General features: G+C 42.4%; 1 gene segment (V, D, J or C); it reads left to right on the top strand.

Moving 5' to 3' along the window:
- Positions 1-22,064, top strand: part of LOC144299103 (immunoglobulin lambda variable 1-40-like) — a 296,751-nt gene that overhangs the window by 268,461 nt on the left and 6,226 nt on the right.

Here is a 22,064-nt window from a genome sequence, read left to right on the forward strand (position 1 = left end):
CCCATTTCATAAATGGATTGTTTGTTTCTTTGCTATTGATTTTAATAAGTTCTTTTTAGATCTTGGAAACTAGCCCTTTATCTGATACCTCATTTGCAAATATCTTCTACCATTCTGCAGGTTGTCTTTTAGTTTTGTGGACTGTTTCTTTTGCTGTGCAGAAGCTTCTTATCTTGATGAAGTCCCAGTAGTTTATTTTTGCTTTTGTTTCCCGTGCCTTCATGGATGTATCTTGCAAGAAGTTGCAGTGGCCAAGTTGAAGAAGGGTGTTGCCTGTGTTCTCCTCTAGGATTTTGATGGAATCTTGTCTCACATTTAGATCTTTCATCCATTTTGAGTTTTTCTTTGTGTATGGTGTAAGAGAATGGTCTAGTTTCATTCTTCTGCATGTGGATGTCCAATTTTTCCAGCCGCATTTATTGTACATACAGTCCTTTTTCCAGTGGATAGTCTTTCCTCCTTTGTCAAATATTAGTTGACCATAAAGTTGAGGGGCCATTTCTGGATTGTCTATTCTCTTCCTTTGAATTATGTGTCTGTTTTTTTTTTTTTGCCAGTACTAAACTGTCTTGATGACCACATCTTTGTAGTACAACCTGAAATCTGGCATTGAGATGACCTCAGATGTGGTTTTCTTTTTTGAATATTCCCCTGGCTCTTCAGGATCTTTTCTGATTCCACACAAATCTTAAGATGATTTTTTCCAACTCTCTGAAGAAAGTCCATTTTATTTTGATAGGGATTGCATTAAATGTGTACATTGCCCTGGGTAGCATTGACATTTTCACAATATTATTTCTTCCAATCCATGATTATGGAATATTTTCCCATCGCTTTGTGTCTTCCTCCATTTCTTTTAGAAATGTTCTGTACTTCTTAGTGTATACATCCTTGACCTCTTTGGTTAGGTTTATTCCTAGGTACCTCATGCTTTTGGTGCCATGTAGATGGAATTGACTCCTTCATTTCTCTTTCTTCAGTCTCATTGTTAGTGTATAGAAGTGCCACTGATTTCTGTGTCCTGATTTTGTATCCTGCCACACTGTAGAATTGCTTTATGAGTTCCAGCAATCTTGGCATGGAGTCTTTTGGGCTTTCTATGTTCTGTATCATGTCATCAGTGAGGAGGGAGAGTTTGACTTCTTTCCCAAAGATTTTGAATGGTTGTGTCTTCATTCTCATTAGTTTCCATGAATCTTTTTAATCCTTCTCTAATTTCCTGGTTGATCCTTTCATCTTTTAGGAGGATGGTCCTTAACCTCCACATGTTTAAAATCCTTCCAAAGTTCTTGTGGTTTCATTCTAGTTTCACAGCATTATGGCCTGAAAATGTGCAGGCGATGATCCCAATATCTTGGTATTGGTTATGACCTGATTTGGGACCCAGTATGTGGTCTATTCTGGAGAAAGTTCCATGTGCACTTGAGAAGAATGTGTATTCAGTTGGATGTAAAGTTCTGTTAATATCTGTGAAATCCATCTGGTCTAGTGTATATTTCAAAGCTCTTGGTTTTTTTTGGAGATGTTGTGCTTAGAAGAAATACTGTTTCTGGAAAGGGCCGTGTTCACGTCTCCCAAGTATAAGTGTATTATTATCTAAGTATGTCTTAACTTTGGTTAATAATTGATTGATATACTTGGCAGCTCCCACATTCAGGGCATAAATATTGATGATTGTTAGGACTTCTCATTGGATAGATCATTTAAGTAGGATATAGTGTCCCTCTTCATCTCTTATACAGTCTTGGGATAAATTTTTATTTATCTGATATGAGGATGGCTACCCCTGCTTTCTTTTGAGGACCCTTTGAATGGTAAATGGTTCCTCAACCTTTTATTTTTCAGGCTGTAGGTGTAATTAGGTCTAAAATGAGTGTCTTATAGACAGCAACTAGGTGGGTCTTGATTTTTTATCCAGTCTGAAACCCTGCATCTTTTGATGGGATCATTAAGCCCATTCACGTTCAGAGTTACTATTGAAAGATATGAATTTAGTGTCATCATAATACTTATTCAATTCCTGTTTGTGTGGATTGTTTCCTTTGACTTCCTCTTTCTTTTACAGAGTCCCCCCTTAATATTTCTTGCAGAGCTGATTTGGTGGCCACATATTCTTTCATGTTCTGCCTATCTTGGAAGCTCTTTATCTCTCCTTCTATTGTGAATGAGAGCCTTACTGGACAAAGTATTCTTGGCTGCAGGCTCTTCTCATTTAGGACCCTTAGTATCTCCCTCCAGCCCTTTATGGCCTGTCAGGTCTCTGTGGAGAGGTCTGCTGTTAACCTAATACTTCTCTGCATAAATGTTAGGGATATCTTGTCGATTGCTGCTTTAAGGATCTTTTCTTTTCTTTGGAATTTTCAAGTCTCACTAGTAAATATCAGTGTGTTGAACAGTTTTTATTGATTTTAGTGGGGGGGTCTCTATTTCCTGGATCTGAATGCCTGTTTCCCTTCCTAAGTTAGGGAAGTTCTCCGCTATTATTTGTTCAAATATGCTTTCTGGTCCTCTGTCCCTTTCGGCGCCCTCTGAACCCCAATTAAATATAGATATTTTCTTCCTGAGGCTGTCATTTATTTCCCTTAACCTTTCCTCATGGTCTTTTAATTGTTTTTCTCTTTTTTCCTCAGCTTCCTTCCTTGCCATCACCTTGTCTTCTATGTCACTCACTTGTTCTTCTACCTCATTAACCCTCATCGTTAGGACCTCCATTTTGGATTACATCTCATGAAATTTATTTTTAATTTTGGCCTGATTAGATCTAAATTCTGCAGTCATGAAGTCTGTTGAGTCCTTTATGCTTTTTTCTAGAGCCACCAGTGGCTTTATAATTGTGCTTCTGAATTGGCTTTCTGATATTGAATTATAATCCAAATTCTGTTACTCTTTGAGAGTCATACTGTTTCTGATTCTTTCTTTTGTGGTGTGTTCTTCCTTCTATTCATTTTGCTCAGTGTAGAGTGGCTAAAAACAAGTTGTCTTTGATAGAAGCGCAAACTCTTCTCACTCTAGCATTCCAGCTGTTCTCTCCTTAAATCTCAGGTTGAATTCATCGGTTTTCAGGATGATTTGAGAGTTTTCTAGGTAAGTTGTTGAGGACAGATGAATTGGGGATCCTACTCTTCCACCATCTTGCCCCGCTTTAACTCCTCCGGACTTGATCATGACTTAAATATAGTTTGTGTAGAGACACCAGCTCTGTCCTGACTGATGAGGACCTGAGAGCACAATGTTGGACTTACCTGAGGAGTCTGAGTAGAGCATAAAGTCTACATTGAGGTGATGGGAGGTCCCTTAAGGGGACAGCTGGAGAGTCCTTAATGGAGAAAACAGGAGACAAAGAGGTGGAAAGATAGAACTTATCTCTAATGATTTCTAGTCACCAATTAGATGAGGATATGCCTGGCATCATGCACCAGGGGGCACTTGGGTCCTTTTCCTAGGAATCTGAGTTAATCTGAGCTGGGACCTGCCACCTGGCACTGCCTATGCTCTCTGCTCAGGGCTCACAGCCTGGAAATCCCCATGTTCTGGGGCCACACACAGCCCTCCCCTGCCCACCTCCCTCATATCCTCTGGCAGAGGGACCTGATCTTGGGCCAGGGAGGGGTCAGTGGGCTGGGGTCTCATTCTTGTGCACAAGCCCTCCCTGTCTCAGAAGATGAAGACAGGAAGGGACAGATGATGGGAGGATTACATGGAATTGTAATCCAAATTCTCTAACTCTGTGGGAGAGAGGACTCTCTGATTATTCCTTTCATGGTGAGTTTTTCCTCCTAGTCATTTTGCTCAGTGCAGAGTGGCTAAAAACAAGTTGTACTGGGAAAAGGATGGAAAAAGGGGGGAAAGGGTTGGGAAAACAAACCAAAAAAAGGAGAGGCATCCTCTGATTCTATATACTGTAAGTCCCTTGACTTCCCCTGGAGCTCTCCTGTGATGCTTGGTCAAGAACTTGGTCTTCCCCATTCTTCCAGGTGTTCTTTGGGGGGGGGGGCTGCTGTGCTTATTCTCAGGTGTGTGCACCTGGGGGAGCTGCCCCACCCCTGCCAGATGCAGGGTTCTATGGAAGCTGTTTATCCTGTGAGGCCCCTGCTCCCTGGTGGACCTGCTCATTCCCAGGCACAAGGAAGGTGACACAAGGAAGAACAGCAGTGGTGGCGGCCAGCTCTCCAGCCCTAGAGTCAGCTCCCACAGTAACTACCACAGTCTCCCAGTCTGCAGGGGCCTGGATGCTCCAGAGGCAGTTGTCACTGATCTGCACAGCTTGGGGCCTCCTGGCAGCAGGAGTGTCCTTGCTGTCCTGTGTCCTCCTTGCCTCCACATGTCCCGGGGAGATCCCTGGATCCTGGGATGTGTCCCCTGGTGCCTTGGGCTCCGGGGCCTGAGCTGCTGGAATTGCACTCCTGGGTCGTGCATGCCCCTCTGTGCAGAGCCACAGCCTGAGCTGCCACTTGAGCTGCTCCCAGGGCTCTGCCAGGTGCACGCTCCAGGTCCTCAGGGAGCTCAGCCCACGGGGTGTGGCATGCTCTCTCCTGGGGGGTACCTCCGCCGTTAGTGACCCCGGGAACCTGGGGCTCCACTGCCCCTCCTGGTGTCCTGCCCGAGTTCCCTGCAAGCGCCTTTCTATCAGGGAAGATTGGTAAAGTTCCTACTTCTCTGGGACTGGGCTTTCCTGTCCTGGAGGCACTCACCGCCCGGCTTTAGCCTGGGTCCTCATGAGGGCCCCTCCCACACTGGATGCTTTTTTGTTTATTTTTTTCCATCTTCCTACCTTGGTAGAAGCGCGAACTGTTCTCATTGAAGCATTCCAGCTGTTCTCACTTTAAATCTCATGCCAAATATGTAGGTTTTCAAGATGATTTGAAAGTTATCTAGGTAAGTTGGTGGGGACAGGTACCTTGGGACCCTACTTTTTCACCATCTCACCCGGACCCTTATAGTCAGGGTTTTTTAGAAGCTAGAGAAAAACATGATCCAGTTGAGGTTTTAATGAACAGAATTGGATACAAATATTTACTTGGGAGTTTCATTGAAGCACATTTTCTTTCTCAACAATCACCCTCATTTCTACTAAATATAGCTGATTAAACATTAATTGATTTACCAAATATGTGTAGTTTCAAAAATTTTCTGATTATTCACATATTTGCAGGAAGCATGACAGTTAATCATACAGGCTCTTTAAAACCTGCTTGACAGGGCCTTTTATAAGATACCTTTGGGTAAATGTTTAACAGCTCCTCCAGGATAGGAGCCAAGTGAAAACTTGTGTCACATACTTGCCATCAGACCTAACTTACAACACCTCTAGAGTTGAGTAAATTGTTCTTGAGGTATCTAAAAACCCAAGATTCCTGCACCTGCTAGGACATGACTTTCTTGATTCACGGAGTAAAGAGGATGGAAACTGTAAGAAGGTGCCTGACTCATATTTCCAAGAGGCTTTATTGGATCCATAAAGTCAATGTTAGTTCCTTAGATCTGTCTAGTCATACCTGATTATGTATGTATAGATATATGTGTACATACGCACATCTCTTTCAAACATAACATTCTAGTCAACATCTTGGTAATATAGCCAATGTTTCCAATTATATCTTGTTATAAGGAAAATAGAATCTTATCAAACTTATGTTAATAAATATATTGCCATAAAAGTATAAGAATAATGGCATTTTCTGAGTTTTGGAACAATCAAGTACGGATAAAAGATAAATAGTTGCATTTGTTCAGGAATGAAAGAAACAGAGGTACCTGTCCTACAGGGAGAACAAGCTGGGGATCTGCTCTCAGAGCCAGTGTAAACTGGGAGGATTTTAGTCCTAATTTGGGATAAGGAATGCAGGGCCTAGTTTCCTTTGAATCAGCACTGGGTGTTTAACCACTGATTTGTTGTCTCTAATGTGGTTAGGCTCCGTCCTGTCCTGGAAGAGACTGTCAAGTTTTTCATACCCTTTATCTCCTTAAAATTCTTAACTACTGACATGAGTTCTGTTTTTTGTTTGTTTGTTTGTTTGTTTGTTTTGCATTTCTTTTTAATTCTGACATGTTCTGGGAAGACCTGTAAGAGAAGTTTGGGGAAGGTGGAGCTACTAGCACTGAGATCCCAGAAAAGAGTTAGGGTTAAAATGACCTCTCTTGTGTCATGAAAGCTCTATCCTATTTTTTCTCCTGGGCACCCCTAGATTTTTCTGCTCACACTTGGACCCACTGATGGGATTCCTAGGTACCATAGACTCTCATGAACAGAGTGTATCAGTGTGGGCCTTCAGAGATGAACAGTACAGCCAAAGACAGCTCTCCCCATGGACAGCCTGCATCACCCTAGAGCCAGCGGGGGAGAGGGTTTCTGTCTGCATATTCCAACTTTGGGAGGAGCTGCTGGACCCCGGGTTCTCCTCCCACATCCAGTTTTCCAATCCTTGTGCTCACCACTGACTCCAGACCTCCGTAGTAGGAAAGGGTTCCTGTGAACCGGGAAGCCTTGGTGATGCCTGAGACAGGTCTAGGGGTGGCTCAAGGCTCCCTTCAAGGTGAAGGATCCTCGCTGATTGCAGTGACTCCCCAGTTTATTCACGATGAAATATATTTCATTACTTCTCAGATTGTCGTAATTTTATTTGTTATTTCTAAGTAATACGACATCAATCACTTGTTTCTATGTTTTATGTTGACTTATAGAACCTGACATTGTGTTTTTGAGATATTTTTCAATTATTCTTTATGATTCTTCCTTTTCTTCTTACACGTTAGGTCCTTCTTATCTTTAACTTTGATATATATAAAACTGCAAACTTTTTTACAGTGTATCAAAGAACCTTACGATAAATAGACAAAGTGATTGATTAGGAACCTATGTTGTGATATGTTGGGCTCTCACACACAGACATTGAGAAAAGCAAACAGCAACCATGCGTATATATCAAACAGACAAGTACGAGCAATTATGAAATGTATAAAAATTCTTTTTTTTGAAATGTAAAAAAATTCTGATTTATTTCATCTCATGATGAAGAGAGATTTGACATAACTGGACATTCCTTAAGTGTATGTTTAAAGAAAAAAATGAATGAATGAATGAATGAATGGACGGATGATGCAGACCAAGCCCTCAATTAGGTGGTTAAGGTAACACACACATCCATCCTCTGGGGGAGAGCAGGCACCCTTACAGCCCTGGTTGTCTATTAGTGTCTCCACACCTCTCCATGTCACACCATAGACACTGTGACACATGATGAGAGGACCACCTCCAGCCTTCAACCTGTTCTCCCCTCTGGATCTCAGTTGTGTCACTCCAGGCAACCCTGACAATGTGGGAGTTGAAAAAAATCACCTGAAATTCTGGAACATCCCTGTGCCTCCCACAGCTGGGGTCCAGTGGGTCACCTCTCACTGTCCCACCTTGGGACACCAGCCCTTCACCCTTCCCTGTTTCCTCTGCTGTCATATTCCTCCTGCCATGCCCTAATGTAACTTCTAGGTCTCCTATCCCTAGCTCTGTCCTAAGACATCCCCTGGAGCTAATTCTGTAATGAGCAGCAGTGACAACAGACACAGCTGGGATGAAAACTCTCACAGTAAAAGGAAGGGAGGTCACAGGATGGCCCTACACTGGTTCCTGCTGGATGCCTGTTCTGTCCAAACCTCCAGAAAAATCATCAGCCTTTGCTGTGTCCTGTCAGTCCTGCTCAAGAAGGGCCCAGCATTCCCACCCTCTGTGTCCTCCTCTATGAAGATGTGTGTCCATCCCACAAGCTCCTGCTCACACTCATCACTCACAGCCAGCCTGTCTCCCTTGGGCTCCCCCTGTGGAGACAGATCACCTTTCCTCTCTGTCCCCTAAGTTTTATCCTCAGACCTACAGCAGTTCCCAGGCTTTCCTGGCTCAGCACTTCACAGGTCCCTCCCGCTAGATCCAAATACGCAGAAGAGTCCTGATCAGAGACGACACCCCAAGACGTCTATCCATCCCTGGAGCATCACTCTCCCATGGTGGGAGAACAGGGGTCAGAGAAACAGGGGAAGAGAGGCTTGCCTGAGGTGGGAAAGAAGGAGAGATTTGGCCCAAGACCAGCAGGGGGCAAAGTGAGATGGAGTCTCAGGGTTTCTGAAGGACAGGGGCTTTAGGTTGGGCAGCCTTTCACTGATGGGAAGCCTAGGTCCTGGGCCCTTTGATCTCAGTAGGTAATGGGCAGCTGTGTCCTCTCTGGACCTGGAGGAGTCCCAGGGCCTGGGTCTGTGTGTGGGTCCCAGCAGCTGCTTCCTCCAGGCCCACCAGGGGGAAGCTAGTGCATCAGGAATCCTCCCTGTCAAAGGGGCACACACCTGTAAGTGCACAGGGGGAGAGGCAGGGGTGGTCACATTTCATGAGCAGCCCCTCCTCTGTGAGGCCCTGGGACAGGGTATAAGACAGGCCAGGGGCAGCCCAACCCCAGCTCTGTGGCTGAAGAAGGGGCTGCATCACTATGGCCTGGACCTCTGTCCTCCTTGTGCTCCTCTGTCACTGTACAGGTAGGGACAGGCCCCAGTGAAAGAGGAGGGGGAACCCCAGCCTGAGTCGGATCCCTGTGGCTCAGCTCCTCAACCACATGCACCCTGTCTCTTGTCGTCATTGTGACATGTGTGTGTCTGCAGGTTCCCTGTCCCAGCCTGTGCTGACCCAGCCACCCTCCCTCTCTGCATCCCCGGGAACAACAGCCAGACTCACCTGCACCCTGAGCAGTGGCTTCAGTGTTGGTGACTATGACATGTACTGGTACCAGCAGAAGCCAGGGAGCCGTCCCCCCCCCCGGGATCTCCTGTACTACTACTCAGACTCATATAAACACCAGGGCTCCGGGGTCTCCAGCAGCTTCTCTGGATCCAAGGATACCTCAGCCAATACAGGGCTCCTGCTCATCTCTGGGCCACAGCCTGAGGACGAGGCTGACTACTACTGTGCTACAGATCATGGCAGTGAGAGCAGGTACTCTTACCCACAGTGTCTCAGATAAGGAGGCAGTGAGACAAAAACCCCTGGGCACTTGTCTCTGACCCTCATCATCTAGAAGGTTCTATGTAGCTTACAATCAGGTGTATGACACTGATGCTAAGCACAGTGACAGAAGCAGATGAGGAGGTGGGACACAGTACCAAGCCACAGGTTCCAAGCTGGGACACATGTACTGAGGATGCTAATCTCTTTACTGGTGACATCAGTAGAGCATAGTCCCTGGGATCTGATATGAAATGGTGCCCCCCATAGTTCTTTCTTTGTTACACACAATACCCATGGAGCCTTTAAAATGTTAAGCAAAATGTATATTAATACTAAAAAATATTAACATCACATATATTTTTCCTTGTAAAATGTGTAGAATAGAAGATGAAATCCATCCACATGACAGCGCACACCATCATACTAGGTATTAGGAAACATTACATATATACGTATAATTTTTTTCTTTTAAGATTTCATTTTTCAGTAATCTCTACACCCAGGTGAGGCTCAAACCTACAAGCCAAAGATCCAGAATCCCACCCTCTACTGACAGAGTCACCCAGGGCCCCTATAGATGCATATTTTCAACACAGAGTGTCACTTGCAGTCCTGATCCCAGGGACTTCTTTTTGCCTCCAAATGAGAAAGCTAATTAAATAAATGAACTTTATGATGAGCCTCCAACCATAACAGAGATGTCTCCAATAACCAGCGTGTCCCCCACTGAAAACTGGCAGTGAGCCCAGGGTTCAGAAACTATACTGCCCGGAGGTTCTGCTGTTAACATAAAATGCTGCCTCTGGGACCAACAGGTAAGAAGCCCTAGGAGCTCAGCTCAGGGACCTCACACTTTGTGTTGTGGTGGTTATTTCTTTGTGTTTGTTTTTTCCTCCTCATTTTAGAGTCCAACACACCATCCCTCTGAGCCTCAGAATACCCAGGGCCTCTCCAATGGATAGTAACATATGTCCTATAAAATTAGAATTCCTTTTTTTTTACTGTACTTCACCCCACTCTGTCACAACTTAAGTTTCCTGCCTCTATGAGGTTTTATTTTTCATTTTAAATTAAAGTAGAGCAGAGCCTTTGCATGTGAGAAAGAGAACTGTTTCATTTTAATTCAGTCACAATGTTAAATATGCCTGGAGGTAGCGCTCCTTTTGAAAGCTCCCAGTTCAGTTCATCAATGAGAGAAGGTGCTGTCGTGATTATGTCACCAGGATCTATTTTCTATATTGCCAAATTCTCATCTAAGTGTACCTCCTTCAATAATGATAGAGGGAATTCAGGACACCCCGATCCATAGCCAGCATTTGGCGGATTGTCCAAAAGAATCTAGCTTCCTGTGTGTTCCAATTCAACCTTTGTTATTTCAACATTTAGTTCCTATTTCATTTAAAAAGTTTCATGTCTTCATGGATTTCCAGTGGACAAATGTTTTAAGCATTTATGTTCTATGTCGTTATCCTCATGGGAAATTAGCAGACAGGCATCATGTTTCTCTTTTCTGTCCTAATACATATGTAGGAACGGTTCCTTCTGTAATGTAAAATCATTTCAAGCACTTCTTTGCAATCAGTATATTTTCCTCAGTGTACTGTGCTCAGTTTAAAAAAAAAAGTAGGGAATTGTTTATGTTCTCCTTGTTGAATTTCAGAGTTCTTTACGTGTTGTGTGCACATCTTGAGATAAAATTAAAATAGAATAATGACAGGAATAGTCCTTCTATCTGCTAGTCCAAGTGCTCATGGGCTTATGAGAGAAGAAAACCAAAGTTTCCAAACTGCAAGTTGGTTCAAAGGCTCCCTTGTCATGTTGTTTTTTAATGGAAGGGAAATTAAAGCTTGGACTTAAGGAAAGAACTAATCATTGCCAAGCTACTACACATTTGGGCTCAGAGATCTAGACATGAAAGTGGAGAATGACATTATCTTTAAAAATAGGGAGATATGAAAGAGGACACACATTGCCCAGTTTTTGCAGGAGGAAGGAAGGAAGGAAGGAAGGAAGGAAGGAAGGAAGGAAAGAAGGAAAGAAGGAAAGAAGGAATGAAGGAAAGAAAAATGGCCCTAATCAATGACTCACACAAACATCATGCATCCTCCCAGGATCCTCCCAGATCCTGTCCCTGAGGTTACATTCCTGACCTGAAGGTCCTTCTCCAGGCGCCTCATGTCCTCCTTTCCCACAACACCATGCAGCCCCTTCTTCAGTGCCCCAGGACCACCAGGCTGATCTTGGCTGCCACTGACTGGCCTCCAGGCCTGGGGAGAGGAAGGGGAGTGAAGGAGCTGAAGGGTGGGGGCTCTGGGGCTCAGCTCCTGGATCCACAGGACTGGGAAGCATGAATCAAGCCACAATTGGTAACAGATCCTCTCTGCATGGGTCCCAGAGTGCCCAGGGTGACCTCTCCTTATCCCCCTCCGTTTCTTCACAGGATCTAGCCACAAGGGTCTCAGGCACACAAAGTTCTCCTGAGATATTTCTGGAGACTATCATGCTTTGTCTTCCTCTCTACTTTTACCACATTCAGTTTCCTCCTTTCCTTTGTAGTCCCTTTCACTATTTCTTATATTCCACATATGAGTGAAACCATATGATTGTCTTTCTCTGACTGACTTATTTTACTCAGAATAATAGTTTACAGTTCAATCCACATTGAAATAAATTGTAGGTATTCATCCTTTCTGATGGATGAGTAAAATTCCAGTATATATAGATATCTCTCCCACATCTTCTTTATCCATTCATCTGTCAAAGACATGGTGGCTCCTTCTGCAGTATGGCTCTTGTGGATATTGGTGCTATAAACATTGGGGTGCAGGCATCCTGGCATTTCACTGCATTTGTATCTGTGGGGTAAATCTCTAGCAGTGCAACTGCTGGGTCGTAGGGCAGATCTATATTTAACTCCTTGCGGAACCTCCACACAGTTTTCCAGAGTGGCTGCACCAGTTCACAATCCCACAACAGTGCAAGAGGTTTCCCCTTCTCCACATCCTCTCCAACATTTGTGGTTTCCTGCCTTGTTAATTTCCCCATTCTTACTGGTGTGAGGTGGTATCTCATTGTGGTTTTGATTTGTATTTCCCTGATGGCAAGTGATGCAGAGCATTTTCTCACGTGCATGTTGGCCATGTTTATGTCTTCCTCTGTGAGATTTCTGTTCATCTCTTTTGTCCATTTAATGATTGGATTGTTTGTTTCTTTGCTATTGAGTTTAAAATTTCTTTATAGATCTTGGATACTAGACCGTTATCTGAAATGTCCTTTGCAAATCTCTTCTCCCATTCAGTAGTTTGTCTTTTAGTTTTGTTGACTGTTTCTTTTGTTGTGCAAAAGCTTTTTATCCTGATTAAGTCCCAAAAGCTCATTTTTGCTTTATTTTCACTTGCCTTCATGGATGGATCTTGCAAGAAGTTGCGGTGGCCAAGTTCAAAAAGATTGTTGGGATCCCTGGGTGGCGCAGTGGTTTAGCGCCTGCCTTTGGCCCAGGGCGCGATCCTGGAGACCCGGGATCCAGTCCCATGTCAGGCTCCCGGTGCATGGAGCCTGCTTCTCCCTCTGCCTGTGTCTCTGCCTCTCTCTCTCTCTCTCTCTGTGACTATCATAAATAAATAAAAAAAATAAAAATAAAAAAGGGAAAGACATTGGAGTATAAGCATCTCTCAATAATTTGCAAAAAAAAAAATACACAAGGTAATGTCGCACCTAAAGGAACTGGAGAAGAACAGCAAAAAAGCCTACACCAAGCAGAAGATTCAAGCAGAACTCAATGAAATAGAGACCAGAAATCCTGTAGAACAGATCAACAAAGCCAGGAGTTGGTTCTTTGAAAGAATTAATAAGATAGATTAACCTTTAGCCAGCCTTATTAAAAAGAAGAGAGAAATGACTCAAATCAACAAAATCATGAATGAAAGAGGAGAGACCAGAACCAAAATCAAGGAAATACAAACAATTTTAAAAAAATATTATGAGCATCTATAAGCCAAAAGATTAGGCAGTCTAGAAGAAGTGGATGCATTTCTGGAGAAGCACAAATTAACATAACTGTAAAGGAAGAAACAGAAAACCTGAACAGGCCAAGAACCAGGGAGGAAATTGAAGCAGTCATCAAAAATGTCCCAAGACACAAAAGACCAGGGTCATATTGCTACCCAGGGGATTTCTATCAAACATTTAAAGAAGAAATAATGCCTTTTCTACTAAAGCTGTTCCAAAGGATAGACAGGGATGGCATACTTCCAAACTTGTTTTATGAGGCCAGCATCACCTCAATTCCAACACCAGACAAAGACCCCGCCAAAAAGGAAATTATAGACCAATATCCCTGATGAAGAGAGATGCAAAAATTCTCAACAAGTACATTAAGAAGATTATTCCCCATGACCAAGTGGGATTTATCCCTGGGTTTCAAAGTTGTTTCAACACTCATAAATCAATCAATGATTACATCACATCAAAAAGAGAAAAAAAAACATATAATCCTCTCAATAAATGCAGAGAATGCATTTGACAAAATACAGCATCCATTCCTGATCAAAACTCTTCAGAGTGTAGGGATAGAGTGAACATTCCTCGACATCTTAAAAGCCTTCTATGAAAAGCTCACAGCAAATATCATTCTCAATGGGGAAGCACTGGGAGGCTTTCCCCTAAGATCAGGAACAAGACAGGGATGTCCACTCTCACCACTGCTGTTCAACATAGTACTGGAAGTCCTAGCCTCAGCAATCAGACAACAAAAAGACATTAAAGGCATTCAAATTGGCAAAGAAGAAGTCAAACTCTCCCTCTTCGCCGATGACATGATACTCTACATAGAAAACCCAAAAGTCTCCACCCCAAGATTGCTAGAACTCATACAGCAATTCGGTAGCGAGGCAGGATACAAAATCAATGCCCAGAAGTCAGTGGCATTTCTATACACTAACAATGAGACTGAAGAAAGAGAAATTAAGGAGTCAATCCCATTTACAATTGCACCCAAAAGCATAAGATACCTAGGAATAAACCTCACCAAAGATGTAAAGATGTAAAGGATCTATACCCTCAAAATTATAGAACACTTCTGAAAGAAATTGAGGAAGACACAAAGAGATGGAAAAATATTTCATGCTCATGGATTGGCAGAATTAATATTGTGAAAATGTCAATGTTACCCAGGGCAATATACACATTTAATGCAATCCCTATCAAAATACCATGGACTTTATTCAGAGAGTTAGAACAAATTATTTTAAGATTTGTATGGAATCAGAAAAGACCCCGAATAGCCAGGGGAATTTTAAAAAAGAAAACCATATCTGGGGGCATCACAATGCCAAATTTCAGGTTGTACTACAAAGCTGTGGTCATCAAGACAGTGTGGTACTGGCACAAAAACAGACACATAGATCAGTGGAACAGAATAGAGAATCCAGAAGTGGACCCTGAACTTTATGGGCAACTAATATTCGATAAAGGAGGAAAGACTATCCATTGGAAGAAAGACAGTCTCTTCAATAAATGGTGCTGGGAAAATTGGACATCCACATGCAGAAGAATGAAACTAGACCACTCTCTTGCACCATACACAAAGATAAACTCAAAATGGATGAAAGATCTAAATGTGAGACAAGATTCCATCAAAACCCTAGAGAAGAACACAGGCAACACCCTTTTTGAACTCAGCCATAGTAACTTCTTGCAAGATACATCCACGAAGGCAAAAGAAACAAAAGCAAAAATGAACTATTGGGACTTCATCAAGATAAGAAGCTTTTGCACAGCAAAGGATACAGTCGACAAAACTAAAAGACAACCTACAGAATGGGAGAAGATATTTGCAAATGACATATCAGATAAAGGGCTAGTTTCCAAGATCTATAAAGAACTTATTAAACTCAACACCAAAGAAACAAACAATCCAATCATGAAATGGGCAAAAGACATGAACAGAAATCTCACAGAGGAAGACATAGACATGGCCAACATGCATATGAGAAAATGCTCTGCATCACTTGCCATCAGGGAAATACAAATCAAAACCACAATGAGATACCACCTCACACCAGTGAGAATGGGGAAAATTAACAAGGCAGGAAACAGCAAATGTTGGAGAGGATGCGGAGAAAAGGGAACCCTCATACACTGTTGGTGGGAATGTGAACTGGTGCAGCCACTCTGGAAAACTGTGTGGAGGTTCCTCAAACAGTTAAAAATAGACCTGCCCTACGACCCAGCAATTGCACTGTTGGGGATTTACCCCAAAGATACAAATGCAATGAAACGCCGGGACACCTGCACCCCGATGTTTATAGCAGCAATGGCCACGGTAGCCAAACTGTGGAAGGAGCCTTGGTGTCCAACGAAAGATGAATGGATAAAGAAGATGTGGTTTATTTATACAATGGAATATTACTCAGCTATTAGAAATGACAAATACCCACCATTTGCTTCAATGTGGATGGAACTGGAGGGTATTATGCTGAGTGAAGTAAGTCAGTCGGAGAAGGACAAACATTGTATGTTCTCATTCATTTGGGGAATATAAATAATAGTGAAAGGGAATATAAGGGAAGAGAGAAGAAATGTGTGGGAAATATCAGAAAGGGAGACAGAACGTAAAGACTGCTAACTCTGGGAAACGAACTAGGGGTGGTAGAAGGGGAGGAGGGCGGAGGGTGGGAGTGAATGGGTGACGGGCACTGGGTGTTATTCTGTATGTTAGTAAATTGAACACCAATAAAAAATAAATTAAAAAAAATAAATAAAATATATCTTGATTTGAAAACTTAAAAAAAAATAAAAAATAAAAAAATAAATAGGGGGTGCAGTCCTCCCCAGCATGGATTCGGCACCTCCAGGGCTCAGAGCAGAGCCTTCCCTTCCCTCACAGGCTCCACTGCTCAGAAGTGACCAAGGTTCACTGTGTCTTAGGCCTGAACACTGGGATGTGGGATGTTGTGTGAGGACACAGGTCGTAGCCAATTCCATTCTCAGAGCTGGATGGGATCCCTCGCTCAGCACCTGAGGCTTGGGTTGTGCACCTGAGGAGATGGGGTCCGTCAAAGTACGAATTTGGGGCCTATGGCCATGAATTCTTTTATGGGCTATGAGATTTGGGGGATGTTGCACCATTACTGGGAAAATGCTCAGCCTGCCTCAGTGAAGTTGGTTGATGTGGGTGCATGAATGAACATTTGCTATAGGTGTCACCAGGTTGATAGAGACTCCTGTGAGTGGGAATCCTGAGCCCACAGGTACTGACTCTGTCTCCTTCTTCCCTTAGTCCCCATTGGAGCTTTTCCATAATCCAGGGCTGTAGGGGACGTGAATATCAAGAGTAAGGACTCTCCCATGTGTACATGTATCACTGCCCTAAGGAATCTCTTGATGACCCCAGATCCAAGGTCATCTTCTCTTTCACAAGAGCAGTAGAAACACAGGGGTTGCCATGGCAATGTTACCACAGCTCTCAGGCAGAGATCCTATATTGTGACCCAGAACAGCATTGAGAGACCAGCCAGGGATTCAACCCTAATTTTCCAGGCCCAGGTATGTTGACAAAAACGTCTTTGACCACCTTGGGCTGCAGCCTGGGGAGAGATTGATCATCATTACTGTAGAGCCACATACGATCAACATCACCCAGATAAGTTCTGTTTCCCAGGGACATGTGATAACATCTACTCTTCACATCTTTATTTTCTTCTATTTATTTATTCATGAGAGACACACAGTGAGAGAGGAAAGACACAGGCAGAGGGGGAAGCAGGCTTCATGCAGAGAGACAAACGTGGGACTGGATCCCGGGTCTCCAGGATCACGCCCTGGGCTAAAGGCAGCGCTAAACCTCTGAGCCACTTGGGCTGCCCTACTATTCACCTCTTATTCCATCACTCCCCTGTCCCAGCCTCTAAGCAACACAGGCTCAGAATCTGGCTTTGAATGCTTTGTATCTCACTAGAAACAGAATTGTTTAAATTTAAATTCCAGACTTGTTTAAATTCCAATGAAAATACCTCCTTTTGAAGATATTCATCTCCCAATGAAAAAATAGTTACATGGATTTCAGAAGCGATATGACCCACACTACTGCTGTGTTGGAATGAGAAGAAGGGCAGTTGTGCAAGATGTGTGACCCAGGAGAACCAGTTGGCATACTGCCTAGCCCTGCCTGTCCACTGGTACCATTCTAGGGATTTAGTGAGAATTCCCTGAGTTCTGGTATTTGGTGATAACGTTTTTCTCTCTTTCCTTTCAGATTGGAGCTTTGGGAGCTCCTGAATTACAGGATGCTGGGTCGTGTCATCCCAGTGAGCAGATGTGAACAGAACACTTACCAAAAATGTACACAGAGAACAACTGCACCTGTGTAAAGATTTCCCACATGAAAAGTCACTGGGGGACTACACACCGAAACAGTGAGGTAGCACCAGACTCCCATCAGCAAGGCTAAAATTCAGTACCACGTCAACATCAGATGGTGCCCAGGATGTGGGGCAGCAGGAACTCTCCTACACTGCTTGGGGGAATGCCAAATGTCCAAGGTGCTTGGGAAAATAACTGGGTAGTTTCTTGCAGAGCTAAACGAAATATTTATTTATTTATTTATTTATTTATTTATTTATTTATTTATTTTTATTGGAGTTCAATTTGCCAATATATAGCATAACACCAAGTGCTCATCCCATCAAGTGTCCCCTCACTGCCCATCACCCAGTCACCCTCAACACCTGCCCACCTCCCTTTCCACCACCCCTTGTTCTTTTCCTAGAGTTTGGAGTCTCCCATATTCTATCTCCCTCTCTGATAATTCCTACTCATTTTTTCTCCTTTCCTCTTTTTTCCCTTTCACTATTTTTTATATTCCCCAAATGAATAAGACGATATTATGTTTGTCCTTCTCTGATTGACTTATTTCACTCAGCAGAATACCCTCCAGTTCCATTCATGTCAAAGCAAATGGTGGTTTTTGGCGTTTCCAATGGCTGAGGAATATTCCATTGTATACATAGACCACATCTTCTTTACCATTTATCTTTTGATGGACTCTGAGGCTCCATTCACAGTTTGGCTACTGTGGACATTGCTCCTATAAATATTGGGGTGCAGGTGTCCCGGAATTTCACTGCATCTGTATCCTTGAGGTAAATCCCCAGCAGAGCAATTGCTGGGTCATAGGGCAGATCTATTTTTAATTCTTTGAGGAACCTCCACACAGTTTTCCAGAGTGGCTGCAACAGTTCACATTCCCACCAACAGTGCAAAAGGGTTCCCCTTTCTCCACATCTTTTCCAACATTTGTGGTTTCCTACCTTGTTAATTTTCCCCATTCTCACATATGTGAGGTGTTATCTCATTGTGGTTTTGATTTGAAGTTCCCTGATGGCAAGTGATGCAGACCATTTTCTCACGTGCTTGTTGGCCATGTCTATGTCTTCCTCTGTGAGATTTCTGTTCATGTCTTTTGCCCATTTCATGATTGGATTGTTTGTTTCTTTGTTGTTGAGTTTAACACGTTCTTTATAGATCTTGGATGCTAGTCCTTTATCTGATACGTCATTTGCAAATATCTTCTCCCATTCTGTAGGTTGCCTTTTAGTTTTGTGGACTCTTTCTTTTTTTTAAGATTTTATTTATTTATTCACGAGACACACACACACACACAGAGAGAGAGAGAGAGAGAGAGAGAGAGAGAGAGAAGCAGGCTCCAAGCAGGGAGCCCGACATGGGACTCGATCCCGGGTCTCCAGGATCAGGCCCTGAGCTGAAGGCAGCGCTAAACCGCTGAGCCAACCGGGCTGCATGTGGACTGTTTCTTTTGCTATGCAAAAGCTTCTTATCTTGATGAAGTCTCCATAGTTCATTTTTGCTTTTGTTTCTCTTGCCTTCATGGATGTATCTTTCAAGAAGCTACTGTGACCAAGTTCATGGTGAATAATTTTCTTAATGTGTTCTTGGATCCTATTGGGTAGTATCTTGTTGAGAATTTTTGCATCCATTTTCATCAGGGATATTGGTCTATAATTCTCCTTTTTGTTGGGGTCTTTGTCTGGTTTTAGAATTAAGGTGATGCTGGCCTCATAGAACAAGTTTGGAACTATTCCATCTCTATCTTTCCAAGCAACTTTAGTAGAATAGGTATCGTTTCTTCTTTAAACCTTTGATAGAATTCCCCTGGGAAGCCATCTGGCCCTGGACATTGTGTCTTGGGAGGTTTTTGATGACTGCTTCAATTTCCTCCCTGGTTATCGGCCTGTTCAGGTTTTTTGTTTCTTCCTGTTCCATTTTTGGTAGTTTGTGGTTTTCCAGAAATGCATCCATTTCTTCTAGATTGCCTAATTTATTGGCATATAGCTGCTCATAATGTTTTAAAATTGTTTGTATTTCCTTGGTATTAGTAGTGATCCCTCCTTTCTCATTCATGATTTTATTAATTTGAGTGTTTTCTCTCTTCTTTTTAATAAGGCTCACTAATGGTTTATCTATCTTATTAATTCTTTGAAAGAACCAACTCCTGTTTTTGTTAATCCATTCCACAGTTCTTTTGGTCTCTATTTAATTGGGTTCTGGTATAATCTATTAATTTCTTCTTCGTCTGGATGTAGGATCTATCTTCTGTTTTTTTCTCCAGCTCCTTTTCGTGCAAGGTTAGCTTTTGTATTTGAGTTCTTTCCAGTTTTTGGATGGATGCTTGTATTGCGATATATTTCCCCCTCCGGACTCCTTTTGCTGTATCCAAAAGATTTTGAATGGTTGTATCTTCATTCTCAACAGTTTCCATGAATCTTTCTAATTCTTCCCTAATTTCCTGGTTGTCACTTTCTTCTTGTAGCAGGCTGGTCCTTAACCTCCATGTGTTTGAAATCCTTTCAAACTTCTTGTGATTTAGTTCTAGTTTCAAAGCATTCTGGTCTGAAAATATGCAGGGGACGATCCCAATCTTTAGTATTGATTAAGATCTGATATTTGACCCAGTATGTGGTCTATTTTGGAGAACGTTCCATGTGCACTTGAGAAGAATGCATATTCAGTTGCGTTTGGATGTCAATTTCTATAAATATCTGTGAAATCCATCTGGTCCAGTGTATCATTTAAAGCTCTTGTTTCTTTGGAGGTGTTGTGCTTAGAAGATCTGTCGATTCTAGAAAGTGTTGTGTTCAAGACACCAAGTATAAGTGATTTATTATCTAAGTATGTCTTAACTTTGGTTATGAATTGATTGATATCGTTGGCTGCTCCCACATTCGGGGCATAAATATTCATGAGTGTTAAGTCCTCTTGTTGGATAGATCCTTTAATTATGATATCGTGTCCCTCTTCATCTCTTACTACAGTCTTTGGGATAAACTTTAATTTTTCTAATATAAGGATGGCTACCCCTGCTTTCTTTTGAGGATCATTTGAATGGTAAATGGTTCTTCAACCTTTTATTTTCAGGTTTCAGGTGTCCTTCTGTCTACAAGGAGTCTCTTGTAGACAGAAAATTGATGGGTCTTGCTTTTTTATCCAGTCTGAAACCCTGCACCTTTTGATGGTGTCATTGAACTCATTCACATTGATTTCCTGTTGAAAGTTATGAGTTTAGTGTCATCATGATACCTATTCAGTCCCTGTTTTTGTGGATTGTTTCCTTGGACTTCCTCTTTCTTTTACAGAGTCCCCCTTACTATTTCTTGCAGAGCTGGTTTGGTGGTCACATATTCTTTCAGTTCCTGACTGTCTTGGAAGCTCTGTATCTCTCCTTCTATTCTGAATGAGAGCCTTGCTTGATAGAGTATTCTTGGCTGCATGTTCTTCTCATTTAGGACCCTGAATATATCCTGCCAGCCCTTTCTGGCCTGCCCGGTCTCTGTGGAGAGGTCTCCTGTTAACCTAATACTTTTCCCCATAAAGGTTAGGGATTTCTTGTCTCTTGCTGCTTTAAGGATTTTCCCTTTATCTTTGGTATTTGCAAGTTTCCCTATTGAATGTTGAGGTTTTGAATTTTGATTTTATTTTTTTGATTTTAGGGGGAATCTTTCTATCTCCTGGATCTGAATGCCTATTTCCCTTCCAATGTTAGGGAAGTTCTCAGCTACATTTTGTTCAGAGACACCTTCTGCTCCTCTATCCTTTTCATTGCCCTCTGGAACCCCAATTAAACGTGTATTTTTCCTGTTGACGCCGTCATTTATTTCCTTTAACCTTTCCTCATGATCTTTTCATAGGTTTTCTCTTTTCTGCTCAGCTGCCTTTCTTGCCATCAACTTGTCTTCTATGTCATTCACTTGTTCTTCTACCTCGTTAACCCTTGTCATTAGGACCTCCAGTTTGGATTGCATCTCATTTATTTGATTTTTATTTTCAACCTGATTAGATCTAAATTCTCCAGTCATGTAGTCTCTTGAATCTTTTATGCTTTTATTTCCAGATCCACTAGTAGCTTTATAATTGTGCTTCTGAATTGGCTTTCTGACATTTGGATTACAATTCGATGTCAGAAAGTCAATTGGAAAGGTACAAGTATTATATGGTCTTGTTCATTTGGGGAATATAAAAATTAGTGAAAGGGAATAAAGAGAAAAGTGAGAGAATGAGTGAAAATATCAGTGAGGTTGACAAAACATGAGAGATACCTAACTCTGGGAAATTAAGAAGTGGTACTGGAAGGGGATTTGAGCGGGGAGTTGGGGTAACTTGGTGATGGGCACTGAGTGGGGTATTTGGGATGAGCACTGGGGGTTATGCTATATGTTGGCAAATTGAACTCCAATAAAAAAATTAAAAAAAAAAACAAATTCTGTAACTCTCTAGGAGAGAGTACTGTTTCTGATTCTTTCTTTTGTGGTGAGTTCTTCCTTCTACTCATTTTGCTCAGTGCAGAGTGGCTAAAAGCTAGATGTACTGGAAAATGGAAGGAAAAAAGTAAAAATAAGATATAACAAACAAAGAACAAAAAACCAAACCAAACAGAAACAAAAAACAAAAAACAAACAAACAAACAAAAAACCAAGGAGGGGTATCCTCTGTTCTATATATTGTAAGTCCCTGAACTTCCCCTGGAGCTTTCCAGCACTGCTTGGTCAAGAACTTGCTCTTCCGCTTTTGG

This window comes from Canis aureus, chromosome 27, assembly GCF_053574225.1.
Source record: "Canis aureus isolate CA01 chromosome 27, VMU_Caureus_v.1.0, whole genome shotgun sequence".
Taxonomy (NCBI): Eukaryota; Metazoa; Chordata; class Mammalia; order Carnivora; family Canidae; genus Canis; species Canis aureus.